The 14,451-nt window shown below is 56.6% G+C and overlaps 47 non-coding genes and 1 pseudogene across 47 annotated transcripts; all 48 read right to left on the bottom strand.

Moving 5' to 3' along the window:
• Positions 1-126: 126 nt before the first annotated feature.
• Positions 127-245, bottom strand: LOC147794510 (5S ribosomal RNA). The gene has a single exon (XR_015414402.1). It is a non-coding gene; the product is annotated as a 5S ribosomal RNA (ribosomal RNA).
• A 219-nt stretch (positions 246-464) lies between these two features.
• Positions 465-583, bottom strand: LOC147794509 (5S ribosomal RNA). Its single transcript, XR_015414401.1, has one exon. It is a non-coding gene; the product is annotated as a 5S ribosomal RNA (ribosomal RNA).
• A 133-nt stretch (positions 584-716) lies between these two features.
• LOC147794508 (5S ribosomal RNA) lies at positions 717-835 on the bottom strand. Its single transcript, XR_015414400.1, has one exon. It is a non-coding gene; the product is annotated as a 5S ribosomal RNA (ribosomal RNA).
• Positions 836-1,054: 219 nt separating this feature from the next.
• On the bottom strand, positions 1,055-1,173 carry LOC147794507 (5S ribosomal RNA). The gene has a single exon (XR_015414399.1). It is a non-coding gene; the product is annotated as a 5S ribosomal RNA (ribosomal RNA).
• Positions 1,174-1,392: 219 nt separating this feature from the next.
• On the bottom strand, positions 1,393-1,511 carry LOC147794506 (5S ribosomal RNA). The gene has a single exon (XR_015414397.1). It is a non-coding gene; the product is annotated as a 5S ribosomal RNA (ribosomal RNA).
• Positions 1,512-1,730: 219 nt separating this feature from the next.
• LOC147794505 (5S ribosomal RNA) lies at positions 1,731-1,849 on the bottom strand. The gene has a single exon (XR_015414396.1). It is a non-coding gene; the product is annotated as a 5S ribosomal RNA (ribosomal RNA).
• Positions 1,850-1,982: 133 nt separating this feature from the next.
• LOC147794504 (5S ribosomal RNA) lies at positions 1,983-2,101 on the bottom strand. Its single transcript, XR_015414395.1, has one exon. It is a non-coding gene; the product is annotated as a 5S ribosomal RNA (ribosomal RNA).
• A 133-nt stretch (positions 2,102-2,234) lies between these two features.
• LOC147794503 (5S ribosomal RNA) lies at positions 2,235-2,353 on the bottom strand. The gene has a single exon (XR_015413086.1). It is a non-coding gene; the product is annotated as a 5S ribosomal RNA (ribosomal RNA).
• Positions 2,354-2,572: 219 nt separating this feature from the next.
• Positions 2,573-2,691, bottom strand: LOC147794502 (5S ribosomal RNA). Its single transcript, XR_015413097.1, has one exon. It is a non-coding gene; the product is annotated as a 5S ribosomal RNA (ribosomal RNA).
• A 133-nt stretch (positions 2,692-2,824) lies between these two features.
• On the bottom strand, positions 2,825-2,943 carry LOC147794501 (5S ribosomal RNA). Its single transcript, XR_015414394.1, has one exon. It is a non-coding gene; the product is annotated as a 5S ribosomal RNA (ribosomal RNA).
• A 428-nt stretch (positions 2,944-3,371) lies between these two features.
• Positions 3,372-3,490, bottom strand: LOC147794500 (5S ribosomal RNA). The gene has a single exon (XR_015413233.1). It is a non-coding gene; the product is annotated as a 5S ribosomal RNA (ribosomal RNA).
• Positions 3,491-3,623: 133 nt separating this feature from the next.
• On the bottom strand, positions 3,624-3,742 carry LOC147794499 (5S ribosomal RNA). The gene has a single exon (XR_015414393.1). It is a non-coding gene; the product is annotated as a 5S ribosomal RNA (ribosomal RNA).
• Positions 3,743-3,961: 219 nt separating this feature from the next.
• On the bottom strand, positions 3,962-4,080 carry LOC147794498 (5S ribosomal RNA). The gene has a single exon (XR_015413311.1). It is a non-coding gene; the product is annotated as a 5S ribosomal RNA (ribosomal RNA).
• Positions 4,081-4,213: 133 nt separating this feature from the next.
• Positions 4,214-4,332, bottom strand: LOC147794497 (5S ribosomal RNA). Its single transcript, XR_015414392.1, has one exon. It is a non-coding gene; the product is annotated as a 5S ribosomal RNA (ribosomal RNA).
• Positions 4,333-4,760: 428 nt separating this feature from the next.
• On the bottom strand, positions 4,761-4,879 carry LOC147794496 (5S ribosomal RNA). The gene has a single exon (XR_015414391.1). It is a non-coding gene; the product is annotated as a 5S ribosomal RNA (ribosomal RNA).
• A 133-nt stretch (positions 4,880-5,012) lies between these two features.
• LOC147794495 (5S ribosomal RNA) lies at positions 5,013-5,131 on the bottom strand. Its single transcript, XR_015414390.1, has one exon. It is a non-coding gene; the product is annotated as a 5S ribosomal RNA (ribosomal RNA).
• Positions 5,132-5,350: 219 nt separating this feature from the next.
• Positions 5,351-5,469, bottom strand: LOC147794494 (5S ribosomal RNA). Its single transcript, XR_015414389.1, has one exon. It is a non-coding gene; the product is annotated as a 5S ribosomal RNA (ribosomal RNA).
• Positions 5,470-5,602: 133 nt separating this feature from the next.
• LOC147794493 (5S ribosomal RNA) lies at positions 5,603-5,721 on the bottom strand. Its single transcript, XR_015413332.1, has one exon. It is a non-coding gene; the product is annotated as a 5S ribosomal RNA (ribosomal RNA).
• Positions 5,722-5,940: 219 nt separating this feature from the next.
• LOC147794492 (5S ribosomal RNA) lies at positions 5,941-6,059 on the bottom strand. The gene has a single exon (XR_015414388.1). It is a non-coding gene; the product is annotated as a 5S ribosomal RNA (ribosomal RNA).
• A 133-nt stretch (positions 6,060-6,192) lies between these two features.
• On the bottom strand, positions 6,193-6,311 carry LOC147794491 (5S ribosomal RNA). The gene has a single exon (XR_015414385.1). It is a non-coding gene; the product is annotated as a 5S ribosomal RNA (ribosomal RNA).
• A 133-nt stretch (positions 6,312-6,444) lies between these two features.
• On the bottom strand, positions 6,445-6,563 carry LOC147794490 (5S ribosomal RNA). Its single transcript, XR_015414384.1, has one exon. It is a non-coding gene; the product is annotated as a 5S ribosomal RNA (ribosomal RNA).
• A 133-nt stretch (positions 6,564-6,696) lies between these two features.
• LOC147794489 (5S ribosomal RNA) lies at positions 6,697-6,830 on the bottom strand (annotated as a pseudogene).
• A 219-nt stretch (positions 6,831-7,049) lies between these two features.
• On the bottom strand, positions 7,050-7,168 carry LOC147794488 (5S ribosomal RNA). Its single transcript, XR_015414383.1, has one exon. It is a non-coding gene; the product is annotated as a 5S ribosomal RNA (ribosomal RNA).
• Positions 7,169-7,301: 133 nt separating this feature from the next.
• On the bottom strand, positions 7,302-7,420 carry LOC147794487 (5S ribosomal RNA). Its single transcript, XR_015414382.1, has one exon. It is a non-coding gene; the product is annotated as a 5S ribosomal RNA (ribosomal RNA).
• Positions 7,421-7,553: 133 nt separating this feature from the next.
• On the bottom strand, positions 7,554-7,672 carry LOC147794486 (5S ribosomal RNA). Its single transcript, XR_015414375.1, has one exon. It is a non-coding gene; the product is annotated as a 5S ribosomal RNA (ribosomal RNA).
• Positions 7,673-7,805: 133 nt separating this feature from the next.
• On the bottom strand, positions 7,806-7,924 carry LOC147794485 (5S ribosomal RNA). Its single transcript, XR_015414374.1, has one exon. It is a non-coding gene; the product is annotated as a 5S ribosomal RNA (ribosomal RNA).
• A 219-nt stretch (positions 7,925-8,143) lies between these two features.
• On the bottom strand, positions 8,144-8,262 carry LOC147794484 (5S ribosomal RNA). Its single transcript, XR_015414371.1, has one exon. It is a non-coding gene; the product is annotated as a 5S ribosomal RNA (ribosomal RNA).
• Positions 8,263-8,395: 133 nt separating this feature from the next.
• Positions 8,396-8,514, bottom strand: LOC147794483 (5S ribosomal RNA). The gene has a single exon (XR_015414370.1). It is a non-coding gene; the product is annotated as a 5S ribosomal RNA (ribosomal RNA).
• Positions 8,515-8,733: 219 nt separating this feature from the next.
• On the bottom strand, positions 8,734-8,852 carry LOC147794482 (5S ribosomal RNA). Its single transcript, XR_015414369.1, has one exon. It is a non-coding gene; the product is annotated as a 5S ribosomal RNA (ribosomal RNA).
• Positions 8,853-8,985: 133 nt separating this feature from the next.
• On the bottom strand, positions 8,986-9,104 carry LOC147794481 (5S ribosomal RNA). The gene has a single exon (XR_015413329.1). It is a non-coding gene; the product is annotated as a 5S ribosomal RNA (ribosomal RNA).
• A 219-nt stretch (positions 9,105-9,323) lies between these two features.
• Positions 9,324-9,442, bottom strand: LOC147794480 (5S ribosomal RNA). The gene has a single exon (XR_015414368.1). It is a non-coding gene; the product is annotated as a 5S ribosomal RNA (ribosomal RNA).
• A 133-nt stretch (positions 9,443-9,575) lies between these two features.
• Positions 9,576-9,694, bottom strand: LOC147794479 (5S ribosomal RNA). Its single transcript, XR_015414364.1, has one exon. It is a non-coding gene; the product is annotated as a 5S ribosomal RNA (ribosomal RNA).
• Positions 9,695-9,827: 133 nt separating this feature from the next.
• LOC147794478 (5S ribosomal RNA) lies at positions 9,828-9,946 on the bottom strand. The gene has a single exon (XR_015414363.1). It is a non-coding gene; the product is annotated as a 5S ribosomal RNA (ribosomal RNA).
• A 219-nt stretch (positions 9,947-10,165) lies between these two features.
• LOC147794477 (5S ribosomal RNA) lies at positions 10,166-10,284 on the bottom strand. The gene has a single exon (XR_015414362.1). It is a non-coding gene; the product is annotated as a 5S ribosomal RNA (ribosomal RNA).
• Positions 10,285-10,503: 219 nt separating this feature from the next.
• On the bottom strand, positions 10,504-10,622 carry LOC147794476 (5S ribosomal RNA). The gene has a single exon (XR_015414360.1). It is a non-coding gene; the product is annotated as a 5S ribosomal RNA (ribosomal RNA).
• Positions 10,623-10,841: 219 nt separating this feature from the next.
• Positions 10,842-10,960, bottom strand: LOC147794475 (5S ribosomal RNA). Its single transcript, XR_015414359.1, has one exon. It is a non-coding gene; the product is annotated as a 5S ribosomal RNA (ribosomal RNA).
• A 219-nt stretch (positions 10,961-11,179) lies between these two features.
• On the bottom strand, positions 11,180-11,298 carry LOC147794474 (5S ribosomal RNA). Its single transcript, XR_015414358.1, has one exon. It is a non-coding gene; the product is annotated as a 5S ribosomal RNA (ribosomal RNA).
• A 219-nt stretch (positions 11,299-11,517) lies between these two features.
• LOC147794473 (5S ribosomal RNA) lies at positions 11,518-11,636 on the bottom strand. Its single transcript, XR_015414356.1, has one exon. It is a non-coding gene; the product is annotated as a 5S ribosomal RNA (ribosomal RNA).
• A 133-nt stretch (positions 11,637-11,769) lies between these two features.
• On the bottom strand, positions 11,770-11,888 carry LOC147794472 (5S ribosomal RNA). Its single transcript, XR_015414354.1, has one exon. It is a non-coding gene; the product is annotated as a 5S ribosomal RNA (ribosomal RNA).
• Positions 11,889-12,107: 219 nt separating this feature from the next.
• LOC147794471 (5S ribosomal RNA) lies at positions 12,108-12,226 on the bottom strand. Its single transcript, XR_015414353.1, has one exon. It is a non-coding gene; the product is annotated as a 5S ribosomal RNA (ribosomal RNA).
• A 133-nt stretch (positions 12,227-12,359) lies between these two features.
• Positions 12,360-12,478, bottom strand: LOC147794470 (5S ribosomal RNA). Its single transcript, XR_015414352.1, has one exon. It is a non-coding gene; the product is annotated as a 5S ribosomal RNA (ribosomal RNA).
• Positions 12,479-12,611: 133 nt separating this feature from the next.
• Positions 12,612-12,730, bottom strand: LOC147794469 (5S ribosomal RNA). The gene has a single exon (XR_015414349.1). It is a non-coding gene; the product is annotated as a 5S ribosomal RNA (ribosomal RNA).
• A 133-nt stretch (positions 12,731-12,863) lies between these two features.
• Positions 12,864-12,982, bottom strand: LOC147794468 (5S ribosomal RNA). The gene has a single exon (XR_015414348.1). It is a non-coding gene; the product is annotated as a 5S ribosomal RNA (ribosomal RNA).
• A 133-nt stretch (positions 12,983-13,115) lies between these two features.
• Positions 13,116-13,234, bottom strand: LOC147794467 (5S ribosomal RNA). The gene has a single exon (XR_015414347.1). It is a non-coding gene; the product is annotated as a 5S ribosomal RNA (ribosomal RNA).
• A 133-nt stretch (positions 13,235-13,367) lies between these two features.
• LOC147794466 (5S ribosomal RNA) lies at positions 13,368-13,486 on the bottom strand. Its single transcript, XR_015414346.1, has one exon. It is a non-coding gene; the product is annotated as a 5S ribosomal RNA (ribosomal RNA).
• A 219-nt stretch (positions 13,487-13,705) lies between these two features.
• On the bottom strand, positions 13,706-13,824 carry LOC147794465 (5S ribosomal RNA). The gene has a single exon (XR_015414345.1). It is a non-coding gene; the product is annotated as a 5S ribosomal RNA (ribosomal RNA).
• A 133-nt stretch (positions 13,825-13,957) lies between these two features.
• Positions 13,958-14,076, bottom strand: LOC147794464 (5S ribosomal RNA). Its single transcript, XR_015414344.1, has one exon. It is a non-coding gene; the product is annotated as a 5S ribosomal RNA (ribosomal RNA).
• A 219-nt stretch (positions 14,077-14,295) lies between these two features.
• LOC147794463 (5S ribosomal RNA) lies at positions 14,296-14,414 on the bottom strand. Its single transcript, XR_015414343.1, has one exon. It is a non-coding gene; the product is annotated as a 5S ribosomal RNA (ribosomal RNA).
• Between the last annotated feature and the right edge of the window lie 37 nt (positions 14,415-14,451).

The raw sequence follows: 14,451 nt of genomic DNA, 5'->3' as shown, positions 1-14,451 counted from the left end.
CATGCGCACAAATTGCATTTAACGCATGCGGGGTGGGCATGATCGAGGCGACGGTGGGTGCACGCACGTGCTGGGAACGGCCGGCGGGGCCCGCGCGGACACGTCGGGGAGAAGAAATATAAAAAAGGGGTGCAACACGAGGACTTCCCAAGTGGTCACCCAACTTAGTACTACTCTCGCCCAAGCACGCTTAACTGCGGAGTTCTGATGGGATCCGGTGCATTAGTGCTGGTATGATCGCACCCGACATGCCATGCGCACAAATTGCATTTAACGCATGCGGGGTGGGCATGATCGAGGCGACGGTGGGTGCACGCACGTGCTGGGAACGGCCGGCGGGGCCCGCGCGGACACGTCGGGGAGAAGAAACGCGATGGGCGTGAGCGTGCGAGGTTGCCATTTGTAAAGAAAGGAAGAAAAGAACGGGGAGAAATTGAAGTAACGAGCAAAAGAAATATAAAAAAGGGGTGCAACACGAGGACTTCCCAAGTGGTCACCCAACTTAGTACTACTCTCGCCCAAGCACGCTTAACTGCGGAGTTCTGATGGGATCCGGTGCATTAGTGCTGGTATGATCGCACCCGACATGCCATGCGCACAAATTGCATTTAACGCATGCGGGGTGGGCATGATCGAGGCGATGGTGGGTGCACGCACGTGCTGGGAACGGCCGGCGGGGCCCACGCGGACACGTCGGGGAGAAGAAATATAAAAAAGGGGTGCAACACGAGGACTTCCCAAGTGGTCACCCAACTTAGTACTACTCTCGCCCAAGCACGCTTAACTGCGGAGTTCTGATGGGATCCGGTGCATTAGTGCTGGTATGATCGCACCCGACATGCCATGCGCACAAATTGCATTTAACGCATGCGGGGTGGGCATGATCGAGGCGACGGTGGGTGCACGCACGTGCTGGGAACGGCCGGCGGGGCCCGCGCGGACACGTCGGGGAGAAGAAACGCGATGGGCGTGAGCGTGCGAGGTTGCCATTTGTAAAGAAAGGAAGAAAAGAACGGGGAGAAATTGAAGTAACGAGCAAAAGAAATATAAAAAAGGGGTGCAACACGAGGACTTCCCAAGTGGTCACCCAACTTAGTACTACTCTCGCCCAAGCACGCTTAACTGCGGAGTTCTGATGGGATCCGGTGCATTAGTGCTGGTATGATCGCACCCGACATGCCATGCGCACAAATTGCATTTAACGCATGCGGGGTGGGCATGATCGAGGCGACGGTGGGTGCACGCACGTGCTGGGAACGGCCGGCGGGGCCCGCGCGGACACGTTGGGGAGAAGAAACGCGATGGGCTTGAGCGTGCGAGGTTGCCATTTGTAAAGAAAGGAAGAAAAGAACGGGGAGAAATTGAAGTAACGAGCAAAAGAAATATAAAAAAGGGGTGCAACACGAGGACTTCCCAAGTGGTCACCCAACTTAGTACTACTCTCGCCCAAGCACGCTTAACTGCGGAGTTCTGATGGGATCCGGTGCATTAGTGCTGGTATGATCGCACCCGACATGCCATGCGCACAAATTGCATTTAACGCATGCGGGGTGGGCATGATCGAGGCGACGGTGGGTGCACGCACGTGCTGGGAACGGCCGGCGGGGCCCGCGCGGACACGTCGGGGAGAAGAAACGCGATGGGCGTGAGCGTGCGAGGTTGCCATTTGTAAAGAAAGGAAGAAAAGAACGGGGAGAAATTGAAGTAACGAGCAAAAGAAATATAAAAAAGGGGTGCAACACGAGGACTTCCCAAGTGGTCACCCAACTTAGTACTACTCTCGCCCAAGCACGCTTAACTGCGGAGTTCTGATGGGATCCGGTGCATTAGTGCTGGTATGATCGCACCCGACATGCCATGCGCACAAATTGCATTTAACGCATGCGGGGTGGGCATGATCGAGGCGACGGTGGGTGCACGCACGTGCTGGGAACGGCCGGCGGGGCCCGCGCGGACACGTCGGGGAGAAGAAATATAAAAAAGGGGTGCAACACGAGGACTTCCCAAGTGGTCACCCAACTTAGTACTACTCTCGCCCAAGCACGCTTAACTGCGGAGTTCTGATGGGATCCGGTGCATTAGTGCTGGTATGATCGCACCCGACATGCCATGCGCACAAATTGCATTTAACGCATGCGGGGTGGGCATGATCGAGGCGACGGTGGGTGCACGCACGTGCTGGGAACGGCCGGCGGGGCCCGCGCGGACACGTCGGGGAGAAGAAATATAAAAAAAGGGTGCAACACGAGGACTTCCCAAGTGGTCACCCAACTTAGTACTACTCTCGCCCAAGCACGCTTAACTGCGGAGTTCTGATGGGATCCGGTGCATTAGTGCTGGTATGATCGCACCCGACATGCCATGCGCACAAATTGCATTTAACGCATGCGGGGTGGGCATGATCGAGGCGACGGTGGGTGCACGCACGTGCTGGGAACGGCCGGCGGGGCCCGCGCGGACACGTCGGGGAGAAGAAACGCGATGGGCGTGAGCGTGCGAGGTTGCCATTTGTAAAGAAAGGAAGAAAAGAACGGGGAGAAATTGAAGTAACGAGCAAAAGAAATATAAAAAAGGGGTGCAACACGAGGACTTCCCAAGTGGTCACCCAACTTAGTACTACTCTCGCCCGAGCACGCTTAACTGCGGAGTTCTGATGGGATCCGGTGCATTAGTGCTGGTATGATCGCACCCGACATGCCATGCGCACAAATTGCATTTAACGCATGCGGGGTGGGCATGATCGAGGCGACGGTGGGTGCACGCACGTGCTGGGAACGGCCGGCGGGGCCCGCGCGGACACGTCGGGGAGAAGAAATATAAAAAAGGGGTGCAACACGAGGACTTCCCAAGTGGTCACCCAACTTAGTACTACTCTCGCCCAAGCACGCTTAACTGCGGAGTTCTGATGGGATCCGGTGCATTAGTGCTGGTATGATCGCACCCGACATGCCATGCGCACAAATTGCATTTAACGCATGCGGGGTGGGCATGATCGAGGCGACGGTGGGTGCACGCACGTGCTGGGAACGGCCGGCGGGGCCCGCGCGGACACGTCGGGGAGAAGAAACGCGATGGGCGTGAGCGTGCGAGGTTGCCATTTGTAAAGAAAGGAAGAAAAGAACGGGGAGAAATTGAAGTAACGAGCAAAAGAAATATAAAAAATGGCACAAATTGCATTTAACGCATGCGGGGTGGGCATGATCGAGGCGACGGTGGGTGCACGCACGTGCTGGGAACGGCCGGCGGGGCCCGCGCGGACACGTCGGGGAGAAGAAACGCGATGGGCGTGAGCGTGCGAGGTTGCCATTTGTAAAGAAAGGAAGAAAAGAACGGGGAGAAATTGAAGTAACGAGCAAAAGAAATATAAAAAAGGGGTGCAACACGAGGACTTCCCAAGTGGTCACCCAACTTAGTACTACTCTCGCCCAAGCACGCTTAACTGCGGAGTTCTGATGGGATCCGGTGCATTAGTGCTGGTATGATCGCACTCGACATGCCATGCGCACAAATTGCATTTAACGCATGCGGGGTGGGCATGATCGAGGCGACGGTGGGTGCACGCACGTGCTGGGAACGGCCGGCGGGGCCCGCGCGGACACGTCGGGGAGAAGAAATATAAAAAAGGGGTGCAACACGAGGACTTCCCAAGTGGTCACCCAACTTAGTACTACTCTCGCCCAAGCACGCTTAACTGCGGAGTTCTGATGGGATCCGGTGCATTAGTGCTGGTATGATCGCACCCGACATGCCATGCGCACAAATTGCATTTAACGCATGCGGGGTGGGCATGATCGAGGCGACGGTGGGTGCACGCACGTGCTGGGAACGGCCGGCGGGGCCCGCGCGGACACGTCGGGGAGAAGAAACGCGATGGGCGTGAGCGTGCGAGGTTGCCATTTGTAAAGAAAGGAAGAAAAGAACGGGGAGAAATTGAAGTAACGAGCAAAAGAAATATAAAAAAGGGGTGCAACACGAGGACTTCCCAAGTGGTCACCCAACTTAGTACTACTCTCGCCCAAGCACGCTTAACTGCGGAGTTCTGATGGGATCCGATGCATTAGTGCTGGTATGATCGCACCCGACATGCCATGCGCACAAATTGCATTTAACGCATGCGGGGTGGGCATGATCGAGGCGACGGTGGGTGCACGCACGTGCTGGGAACGGCCGGCGGGGCCCGCGCGGACACGTCGGGGAGAAGAAATATAAAAAAGGGGTGCAACACGAGGACTTCCCAAGTGGTCACCCAACTTAGTACTACTCTCGCCCAAGCACGCTTAACTGCGGAGTTCTGATGGGATCCGGTGCATTAGTGCTGGTATGATCGCACCCGACATGCCATGCGCACAAATTGCATTTAACGCATGCGGGGTGGGCATGATCGAGGCGACGGTGGGTGCACGCACGTGCTGGGAACGGCCGGCGGGGCCCGCGCGGACACGTCGGGGAGAAGAAACGCGATGGGCGTGAGCGTGCGAGGTTGCCATTTGTAAAGAAAGGAAGAAAAGAACGGGGAGAAATTGAAGTAACGAGCAAAAGAAATATAAAAAATGGCACAAATTGCATTTAACGCATGCGGGGTGGGCATGATCGAGGCGACGGTGGGTGCACGCACGTGCTGGGAACGGCCGGCGGGGCCCGCGCGGACACGTCGGGGAGAAGAAACGCGATGGGCGTGAGCGTGCGAGGTTGCCATTTGTAAAGAAAGGAAGAAAAGAACGGGGAGAAATTGAAGTAACGAGCAAAAGAAATATAAAAAAGGGGTGCAACACGAGGACTTCCCAAGTGGTCACCCAACTTAGTACTACTCTCGCCCAAGCACGCTTAACTGCGGAGTTCTGATGGGATCCGGTGCATTAGTGCTGGTATGATCGCACCCGACATGCCATGCGCACAAATTGCATTTAACGCATGCGGGGTGGGCATGATCGAGGCGACGGTGGGTGCACGCACGTGCTGGGAACGGCCGGCGGGGCCCGCGCGGACACGTCGGGGAGAAGAAATATAAAAAAGGGGTGCAACACGAGGACTTCCCAAGTGGTCACCCAACTTAGTACTACTCTCGCCCAAGCACGCTTAACTGCGGAGTTCTGATGGGATCCGGTGCATTAGTGCTGGTATGATCGCACCCGACATGCCATGCGCACAAATTGCATTTAACGCATGCGGGGTGGGCATGATCGAGGCGACGGTGGGTGCACGCACGTGCTGGGAACGGCCGGCGGGGCCCGCGCGGACACGTCGGGGAGAAGAAACGCGATGGGCGTGAGCGTGCGAGGTTGCCATTTGTAAAGAAAGGAAGAAAAGAACGGGGAGAAATTGAAGTAACGAGCAAAAGAAATATAAAAAAGGGGTGCAACACGAGGACTTCCCAAGTGGTCACCCAACTTAGTACTACTCTCGCCCAAGCACGCTTAACTGCGGAGTTCTGATGGGATCCGGTGCATTAGTGCTGGTATGATCGCACCCGACATGCCATGCGCACAAATTGCATTTAACGCATGCGGGGTGGGCATGATCGAGGCGACGGTGGGTGCACGCACGTGCTGGGAACGGCCGGCGGGGCCCGCGCGGACACGTCGGGGAGAAGAAATATAAAAAAGGGGTGCAACACGAGGACTTTCCAAGTGGTCACCCAACTTAGTACTACTCTCGCCCAAGCACGCTTAACTGCGGAGTTCTGATGGGATCCGGTGCATTAGTGCTGGTATGATCGCACCCGACACGCCATGCGCACAAATTGCATTTAACGCATGCGGGGTGGGCATGATCGAGGCGACGGTGGGTGCACGCACGTGCTGGGAACGGCCGGCGGGGCCCGCGCGGACACGTCGGGGAGAAGAAACGCGATGGGCGTGAGCGTGCGAGGTTGCCATTTGTAAAGAAAGGAAGAAAAGAACGGGGAGAAATTGAAGTAACGAGCAAAAGAAATATAAAAAAGGGGTGCAACACGAGGACTTCCCAAGTGGTCACCCAACTTAGTACTACTCTCGCCCAAGCACGCTTAACTGCGGAGTTCTGATGGGATCCGGTGCATTAGTGCTGGTATGATCGCACCCGACATGCCATGCGCACAAATTGCATTTAACGCATGCGGGGTGGGCATGATCGAGGCGACGGTGGGTGCACGCACGTGCTGGGAACGGCCGGCGGGGCCCGCGCGGACACGTCGGGGAGAAGAAATATAAAAAAGGGGTGCAACACGAGGACTTCCCAAGTGGTCACCCAACTTAGTACTACTCTCGCCCAAGCACGCTTAACTGCGGAGTTCTGATGGGATCCGGTGCATTAGTGCTGGTATGATCGCACCCGACATGCCATGCGCACAAATTGCATTTAACGCATGCGGGGTGGGCATGATCGAGGCGACGGTGGGTGCACGCACGTGCTGGGAACGGCCGGCGGGGCCCGCGCGGACACGTCGGGGAGAAGAAATATAAAAAAGGGGTGCAACACGAGGACTTCCCAAGTGGTCACCCAACTTAGTACTACTCTCGCCCAAGCACGCTTAACTGCGGAGTTCTGATGGGATCCGGTGCATTAGTGCTGGTATGATCGCACCCGACATGCCATGCGCACAAATTGCATTTAACGCATGCGGGGTGGGCATGATCGAGGCGACGGTGGGTGCACGCACGTGCTGGGAACGGCCGGCGGGGCCCGCGCGGACACGTCGGGGAGAAGAAATATAAAAAAGGGGTGCAACACGAGGACTTCCCAAGTGGTCACCCAACTTAGTACTACTCTCGCCCAAGCACGCTTAGCCCAAGCACGCTTAACTGCGGAGTTCTGATGGGATCCGGTGCATTAGTGCTGGTATGATCGCACCCGACATGCCATGCGCACAAATTGCATTTAACGCATGCGGGGTGGGCATGATCGAGGCGACGGTGGGTGCACGCACGTGCTGGGAACGGCCGGCGGGGCCCGCGCGGACACGTCGGGGAGAAGAAACGCGATGGGCGTGAGCGTGCGAGGTTGCCATTTGTAAAGAAAGGAAGAAAAGAACGGGGAGAAATTGAAGTAACGAGCAAAAGAAATATAAAAAAGGGGTGCAACACGAGGACTTCCCAAGTGGTCACCCAACTTAGTACTACTCTCGCCCAAGCACGCTTAACTGCGGAGTTCTGATGGGATCCGGTGCATTAGTGCTGGTATGATCGCACCCGACATGCCATGCGCACAAATTGCATTTAACGCATGCGGGGTGGGCATGATCGAGGCGACGGTGGGTGCACGCACGTGTTGGGAACGGCCGGCGGGGCCCGCGCGGACACGTCGGGGAGAAGAAATATAAAAAAGGGGTGCAACACGAGGACTTCCCAAGTGGTCACCCAACTTAGTACTACTCTCGCCCAAGCACGCTTAACTGCGGAGTTCTGATGGGATCCGGTGCATTAGTGCTGGTATGATCGCACCCGACATGCCATGCGCACAAATTGCATTTAACGCATGCGGGGTGGGCATGATCGAGGCGACGGTGGGTGCACGCACGTGCTGGGAACGGCCGGCGGGGCCCGCGCGGACACGTCGGGGAGAAGAAATATAAAAAAGGGGTGCAACACGAGGACTTCCCAAGTGGTCACCCAACTTAGTACTACTCTCGCCCAAGCACGCTTAACTGCGGAGTTCTGATGGGATCCGGTGCATTAGTGCTGGTATGATCGCACCCGACATGCCATGCGCACAAATTGCATTTAACGCATGCGGGGTGGGCATGATCGAGGCGACGGTGGGTGCACGCACGTGCTGGGAACGGCCGGCGGGGCCCGCGCGGACACGTCGGGGAGAAGAAATATAAAAAAGGGGTGCAACACGAGGACTTCCCAAGTGGTCACCCAACTTAGTACTACTCTCGCCCAAGCACGCTTAACTGCGGAGTTCTGATGGGATCCGGTGCATTAGTGCTGGTATGATCGCACCCGACATGCCATGCGCACAAATTGCATTTAACGCATGCGGGGTGGGCATGATCGAGGCGACGGTGGGTGCACGCACGTGCTGGGAACGGCCGGCGGGGCCCGCGCGGACACGTCGGGGAGAAGAAACGCGATGGGCGTGAGCGTGCGAGGTTGCCATTTGTAAAGAAAGGAAGAAAAGAACGGGGAGAAATTGAAGTAACGAGCAAAAGAAATATAAAAAAGGGGTGCAACACGAGGACTTCCCAAGTGGTCACCCAACTTAGTACTACTCTCGCCCAAGCACGCTTAACTGCGGAGTTCTGATGGGATCCGGTGCATTAGTGCTGGTATGATCGCACCCGACATGCCATGCGCACAAATTGCATTTAACGCATGCGGGGTGGGCATGATCGAGGCGACGGTGGGTGCACGCACGTGCTGGGAACGGCCGGCGGGGCCCGCGCGGACACGTCGGGGAGAAGAAATATAAAAAAGGGGTGCAACACGAGGACTTCCCAAGTGGTCACCCAACTTAGTACTACTCTCGCCCAAGCACGCTTAACTGCGGAGTTCTGATGGGATCCGGTGCATTAGTGCTGGTATGATCGCACCCGACATGCCATGCGCACAAATTGCATTTAACGCATGCGGGGTGGGCATGATCGAGGCGACGGTGGGTGCACGCACGTGCTGGGAACGGCCGGCGGGGCCCGCGCGGACACGTCGGGGAGAAGAAACGCGATGGGCGTGAGCGTGCGAGGTTGCCATTTGTAAAGAAAGGAAGAAAAGAACGGGGAGAAATTGAAGTAACGAGCAAAAGAAATATAAAAAAGGGGTGCAACACGAGGACTTCCCAAGTGGTCACCCAACTTAGTACTACTCTCGCCCAAGCACGCTTAACTGCGGAGTTCTGATGGGATCCGGTGCATTAGTGCTGGTATGATCGCACCCGACATGCCATGCGCACAAATTGCATTTAACGCATGCGGGGTGGGCATGATCGAGGCGACGGTGGGTGCACGCACGTGCTGGGAACGGCCGGCGGGGCCCGCGCGGACACGTCGGGGAGAAGAAATATAAAAAAGGGGTGCAACACGAGGACTTTCCAAGTGGTCACCCAACTTAGTACTACTCTCGCCCAAGCACGCTTAACTGCGGAGTTCTGATGGGATCCGGTGCATTAGTGCTGGTATGATCGCACCCGACATGCCATGCGCACAAATTGCATTTAACGCATGCGGGGTGGGCATGATCGAGGCGACGGTGGGTGCACGCACGTGCTGGGAACGGCCGGCGGGGCCCGCGCGGACACGTCGGGGAGAAGAAACGCGATGGGCGTGAGCGTGCGAGGTTGCCATTTGTAAAGAAAGGAAGAAAAGAACGGGGAGAAATTGAAGTAACGAGCAAAAGAAATATAAAAAAGGGGTGCAACACGAGGACTTCCCAAGTGGTCACCCAACTTAGTACTACTCTCGCCCAAGCACGCTTAACTGCGGAGTTCTGATGGGATCCGGTGCATTAGTGCTGGTATGATCGCACCCGACATGCCATGCGCACAAATTGCATTTAACGCATGCGGGGTGGGCATGATCGAGGCGACGGTGGGTGCACGCACGTGCTGGGAACGGCCGGCGGGGCCCGCGCGGACACGTCGGGGAGAAGAAATATAAAAAAGGGGTGCAACACGAGGACTTCCCAAGTGGTCACCCAACTTAGTACTACTCTCGCCCAAGCACGCTTAACTGCGGAGTTCTGATGGGATCCGGTGCATTAGTGCTGGTATGATCGCACCCGACATGCCATGCGCACAAATTGCATTTAACGCATGCGGGGTGGGCATGATCGAGGCGACGGTGGGTGCACGCACGTGCTGGGAACGGCCGGCGGGGCCCGCGCGGACACGTCGGGGAGAAGAAATATAAAAAAGGGGTGCAACACGAGGACTTCCCAAGTGGTCACCCAACTTAGTACTACTCTCGCCCAAGCACGCTTAACTGCGGAGTTCTGATGGGATCCGGTGCATTAGTGCTGGTATGATCGCACCCGACATGCCATGCGCACAAATTGCATTTAACGCATGCGGGGTGGGCATGATCGAGGCGACGGTGGGTGCACGCACGTGCTGGGAACGGCCGGCGGGGCCCGCGCGGACACGTCGGGGAGAAGAAACGCGATGGGCGTGAGCGTGCGAGGTTGCCATTTGTAAAGAAAGGAAGAAAAGAACGGGGAGAAATTGAAGTAACGAGCAAAAGAAATATAAAAAAGGGGTGCAACACGAGGACTTCCCAAGTGGTCACCCAACTTAGTACTACTCTCGCCCAAGCACGCTTAACTGCGGAGTTCTGATGGGATCCGGTGCATTAGTGCTGGTATGATCGCACCCGACATGCCATGCGCACAAATTGCATTTAACGCATGCGGGGTGGGCATGATCGAGGCGACGGTGGGTGCACGCACGTGCTGGGAACGGCCGGCGGGGCCCGCGCGGACACGTCGGGGAGAAGAAACGCGATGGGCGTGAGCGTGCGAGGTTGCCATTTGTAAAGAAAGGAAGAAAAGAACGGGGAGAAATTGAAGTAACGAGCAAAAGAAATATAAAAAAGGGGTGCAACACGAGGACTTCCCAAGTGGTCACCCAACTTAGTACTACTCTCGCCCAAGCACGCTTAACTGCGGAGTTCTGATGGGATCCGGTGCATTAGTGCTGGTATGATCGCACCCGACATGCCATGCGCACAAATTGCATTTAACGCATGCGGGGTGGGCATGATCGAGGCGACGGTGGGTGCACGCACGTGCTGGGAACGGCCGGCGGGGCCCGCGCGGACACGTCGGGGAGAAGAAACGCGATGGGCGTGAGCGTGCGAGGTTGCCATTTGTAAAGAAAGGAAGAAAAGAACGGGGAGAAATTGAAGTAACGAGCAAAAGAAATATAAAAAAGGGGTGCAACACGAGGACTTCCCAAGTGGTCACCCAACTTAGTACTACTCTCGCCCAAGCACGCTTAACTGCGGAGTTCTGATGGGATCCGGTGCATTAGTGCTGGTATGATCGCACCCGACATGCCATGCGCACAAATTGCATTTAACGCATGCGGGGTGGGCATGATCGAGGCGACGGTGGGTGCACGCACGTGCTGGGAACGGCCGGCGGGGCCCGCGCGGACACGTCGGGGAGAAGAAACGCGATGGGCGTGAGCGTGCGAGGTTGCCATTTGTAAAGAAAGGAAGAAAAGAACGGGGAGAAATTGAAGTAACGAGCAAAAGAAATATAAAAAAGGGGTGCAACACGAGGACTTCCCAAGTGGTCACCCAACTTAGTACTACTCTCGCCCAAGCACGCTTAACTGCGGAGTTCTGATGGGATCCGGTGCATTAGTGCTGGTATGATCGCACCCGACATGCCATGCGCACAAATTGCATTTAACGCATGCGGGGTGGGCATGATCGAGGCGACGGTGGGTGCACGCACGTGCTGGGAACGGCCGGCGGGGCCCGCGCGGACACGTCGGGGAGAAGAAACGCGATGGGCGTGAGCGTGCGAGGTTGCCATTTGTAAAGAAAGGAAGAAAAGAACGGGGAGAAATTGAAGTAACGAGCAAAAGAAATATAAAAAAGGGGTGCAACACGAGGACTTCCCAAGTGGTCACCCAACTTAGTACTACTCTCGCCCAAGCACGCTTAACTGCGGAGTTCTGATGGGATCCGGTGCATTAGTGCTGGTATGATCGCACCCGACATGCCATGCGCACAAATTGCATTTAACGCATGCGGGGTGGGCATGATCGAGGCGACGGTGGGTGCACGCACGTGCTGGGAACGGCCGGCGGGGCCCGCGCGGACACGTCGGGGAGAAGAAATATAAAAAAGGGGTGCAACACGAGGACTTCCCAAGTGGTCACCCAACTTAGTACTACTCTCGCCCAAGCACGCTTAACTGCGGAGTTCTGATGGGATCCGGTGCATTAGTGCTGGTATGATCGCACCCGACATGCCATGCGCACAAATTGCATTTAACGCATGCGGGGTGGGCATGATCGAGGCGACGGTGGGTGCACGCACGTGCTGGGAACGGCCGGCGGGGCCCGCGCGGACACGTCGGGGAGAAGAAACGCGATGGGCGTGAGCGTGCGAGGTTGCCATTTGTAAAGAAAGGAAGAAAAGAACGGGGAGAAATTGAAGTAACGAGCAAAAGAAATATAAAAAAGGGGTGCAACACGAGGACTTCCCAAGTGGTCACCCAACTTAGTACTACTCTCGCCCAAGCACGCTTAACTGCGGAGTTCTGATGGGATCCGGTGCATTAGTGCTGGTATGATCGCACCCGACATGCCATGCGCACAAATTGCATTTAACGCATGCGGGGTGGGCATGATCGAGGCGACGGTGGGTGCACGCACGTGCTGGGAACGGCCGGCGGGGCCCGCGCGGACACGTCGGGGAGAAGAAATATAAAAAAGGGGTGCAACACGAGGACTTCCCAAGTGGTCACCCAACTTAGTACTACTCTCGCCCAAGCACGCTTAACTGCGGAGTTCTGATGGGATCCGGTGCATTAGTGCTGGTATGATCGCACCCGACATGCCATGCGCACAAATTGCATTTAACGCATGCGGGGTGGGCATGATCGAGGCGACGGTGGGTGCACGCACGTGCTGGGAACGGCCGGCGGGGCCCGCGCGGACACGTCGGGGAGAAGAAATATAAAAAAGGGGTGCAACACGAGGACTTCCCAAGTGGTCACCCAACTTAGTACTACTCTCGCCCAAGCACGCTTAACTGCGGAGTTCTGATGGGATCCGGTGCATTAGTGCTGGTATGATCGCACCCGACATGCCATGCGCACAAATTGCATTTAACGCATGCGGGGTGGGCATGATCGAGGCGACGGTGGGTGCACGCACGTGCTGGGAACGGCCGGCGGGGCCCGCGCGGACACGTCGGGGAGAAGAAATATAAAAAAGGGGTGCAACACGAGGACTTCCCAAGTGGTCACCCAACTTAGTACTACTCTCGCCCAAGCACGCTTAACTGCGGAGTTCTGATGGGATCCGGTGCATTAGTGCTGGTATGATCGCACCCGACATGCCATGCGCACAAATTGCATTTAACGCATGCGGGGTGGGCATGATCGAGGCGACGGTGGGTGCACGCACGTGCTGGGAACGGCCGGCGGGGCCCGCGCGGACACGTCGGGGAGAAGAAATATAAAAAAGGGGTGCAACACGAGGACTTCCCAAGTGGTCACCCAACTTAGTACTACTCTCGCCCAAGCACGCTTAACTGCGGAGTTCTGATGGGATCCGGTGCATTAGTGCTGGTATGATCGCACCCGACATGCCATGCGCACAAATTGCATTTAACGCATGCGGGGTGGGCATGATCGAGGCGACGGTGGGTGCACGCACGTGCTGGGAACGGCCGGCGGGGCCCGCGCGGACACGTCGGGGAGAAGAAATATAAAAAAGGGGTGCAACACGAGGACTTCCCAAGTGGTCACCCAACTTAGTACTACTCTCGCCCAAGCACGCTTAACTGCGGAGTTCTGATGGGATCCGGTGCATTAGTGCTGGTATGATCGCACCCGACATGCCATGCGCACAAATTGCATTTAACGCATGCGGGGTGGGCATGATCGAGGCGACGGTGGGTGCACGCACGTGCTGGGAACGGCCGGCGGGGCCCGCGCGGACACGTCGGGGAGAAGAAACGCGATGGGCGTGAGCGTGCGAGGTTGCCATTTGTAAAGAAAGGAAGAAAAGAACGGGGAGAAATTGAAGTAACGAGCAAAAGAAATATAAAAAAGGGGTGCAACACGAGGACTTCCCAAGTGGTCACCCAACTTAGTACTACTCTCGCCCAAGCACGCTTAACTGCGGAGTTCTGATGGGATCCGGTGCATTAGTGCTGGTATGATCGCACCCGACATGCCATGCGCACAAATTGCATTTAACGCATGCGGGGTGGGCATGATCGAGGCGACGGTGGGTGCACGCACGTGCTGGGAACGGCCGGCGGGGCCCGCGCGGACACGTCGGGGAGAAGAAATATAAAAAAGGGGTGCAACACGAGGACTTCCCAAGTGGTCACCCAACTTAGTACTACTCTCGCCCAAGCACGCTTAACTGCGGAGTTCTGATGGGATCCGGTGCATTAGTGCTGGTATGATCGCACCCGACATGCCATGCGCACAAATTGCATTTAACGCATGCGGGGTGGGCATGATCGAGGCGACGGTGGGTGCACGCACGTGCTGGGAACGGCCGGCGGGGCCCGCGCGGACACGTCGGGGAGAAGAAACGCGATGGGCGTGAGCGTGCGAGGTTGCCATTTGTAAAGAAAGGAAGAAAAGAACGGGGAGAAATTGAAGTAACGAGCAAAAGAAATATAAAAAAGGGGTGCAACACGAGGACTTCCCAAGTGGTCACCCAACTTAGTACTACTCTCGCCCAAGCACGCTTAACTGCGGAGTTCTGATGGGATCCGGTGCATTAGTGCTGGTATGATCGCACCCGACATGCCATGCGCACAAATTGCATTTAACGCATGCG

This window comes from Cucurbita pepo, chromosome 1, assembly GCF_057944985.1.
Source record: "Cucurbita pepo subsp. pepo isolate OVF chromosome 1, ASM5794498v1, whole genome shotgun sequence".
Lineage (NCBI taxonomy): Eukaryota > Viridiplantae > Streptophyta > Magnoliopsida > Cucurbitales > Cucurbitaceae > Cucurbita > Cucurbita pepo.
This window is presented reverse-complemented; position numbering and strand designations above follow the sequence as displayed.